We start from the raw sequence: 2,153 nt of genomic DNA, 5'->3' as shown, positions 1-2,153 counted from the left end.
TGCAGGGTAGAGAAAAGGGCATCCCCCACTAAGCCACGAAGTCTATTTTGTACTCTGTCAAGGCAGGATAGGCTGGTTTTAGCAGCTCCTGCCCAGATATGGCAACAGTATTCCATCCTTGGACGTACGAGGCTTTTATATAGATAGAGAATTGCATCAGTAGTGAGATATTTTCTGGAGCGGTAGAAGGATCCCACCATCTTTCCAGCGACCTTGGCAACAGACTTGATGTACGTGTTCCATTTCAGATTCTATTTTTAAGATATTTTTGGGTCAATGTGAAATTTTATGCTCTTTCCAATAAACTGAATATAATATTTTAGACAAATGTTTTTTTTACGCCCCCTATTTTGAAATGTCTATTAAAAAGTAAATAATTAATTTATGTGCCAAAGTTTCATATATCACAAATTGAAGATAAAAGATCAATAAATAATATATTCAAATTTAAAACAACAACAAAAAAAGAACAGTTTTTGGAAAATTACCTGTAAAGGCCGAAGTTTAAAACCTTTTCTTTTAAAACCACGTTTGTTTTGTTTTTTTTTAAAATAAAATCTTGGTCCTTGGCCCTTTAAATGAAAAAGAATTAGGGGTTGAATTACATTTCTCGAGTAGTTATAAGCTTGGAAAGACAGGAGGTCCAATTAATTCACGCCCCCATTTTGTAATTCCTATTAAAAAGTAAATAATTAATGTATGTGCCAAAGTTTTATACATCACAAATTGAAGATAAAAGATCGATAAATAATATATTCTAATTTAAAACAAAAAAAAATAACAGTTTTTTTTGGAAATTTACCTGTAAATCCGAAGTTTAAAACCCCCCCTTTTTTTTTAAACCACGTTGTTTTTATTTTTGGATTTTTTTTTAATGAAACCTTGGTCTTTGCTCCTTTAATTGAAAAAAAAACATTAGGATTTGAATTACATTTTTCGAGTAGTTATAAGCTTGGAAAGACAGGGGTCGAATTATTCAATATTTTTCACGAAGTTTCTGACACACCTAGTGCAGCGGTAGTTCACGCAAGAAATCGGTAACTGCTTGATCAACTGACTTTGTATTGTCGGTTCGTTTTTTCACGCATTTGGATTGGATGAGACAACATTTGCATAAGATAGACTAGGAAACATCCCTATAGTCAATCCGTGATTAGTTAGTCAATTTTAGGTCGTTCGTTCATTTGTTTAATGACGGTTTTACCGTTTTGCTGCAATTACAAGAATGAGTTGTCGTTGTAAGCAACGAGGCAATTTGTTGCAACTCAGATAAGTTTGCCCAAAAGTCATGAAGGATTCACCACTCAAAGTGACGATTTCATTGTTTTTATCTGTCACGTTGAGTTCAGGTTTTGGTGCTTCGCGTTGCCTAAGTTTCCCCCCCCCCCTTCTATTTTTCGTCGACTAAAAATCCGACACTGGATAATATGGGCCATTAGTCCCTACACGAGCCTAATTTTCATGAAAAAAAAAAAAAGGAAAAATAAAAAAAATAAAATAATAATAAAAGCAGAAATGTTTGTAGGGTCGTTGCAAGCCAAGCATATCTTTTCGCAGTAAACAAACAACATCTGCTCAGTTGATCAGTAATTGTCACAGCGATTACTTTCACTTTTTTCTCGTTCCTTGAGCAATTTCTAAGACGTGTATGACTCATTTCAATACACATGTGCACAAACACGTACCCCAGCACCTTCAGCTCGCCAATAAAGAACGCAGTGATGCAAATATTAACTCCAGAAACCGGTAATCGATTCAGCTATACATTAAAACATAAACCTTTTACCCACCAAGCCACAAGAAAAAAAAAATCCTTTTTCATATATTTAAGAAAATCATTGTAAATTTTAGGGATTTCCCAAATAATCTATAATTACCCCTCCCCACCTCACATTTCTCCCGAAAAAACGAAAAAAAAAACCAAACAAAACAAAACAAAAAACAAAAACAAACAGTGTAATAAATAATAATAATAAAGTTTTAATGGCATTGTAGGTATAAACCAAAGAATATGATAATGCCTAGGAGGATAGTCTCGGCACAGCAGAACAGTTCTATCGATTTTGAACAAGACAAAACTGACTTTTGCTGGCGCAGAAATATGCAAGCAGCCGTCAAAATATGCAAGCAGTCGTCAAAAAGAAAAAAAAAAA

This window comes from Euprymna scolopes, chromosome 28 (assembly GCF_053919585.1).
Source record: "Euprymna scolopes isolate OS-2025 chromosome 28, ASM5391958v1, whole genome shotgun sequence".
Taxonomy (NCBI): Eukaryota; Metazoa; Mollusca; class Cephalopoda; order Sepiida; family Sepiolidae; genus Euprymna; species Euprymna scolopes.
The sequence above is the reverse complement of the archived record's forward strand: the minus strand, read 5'-3'. Positions refer to the sequence as shown.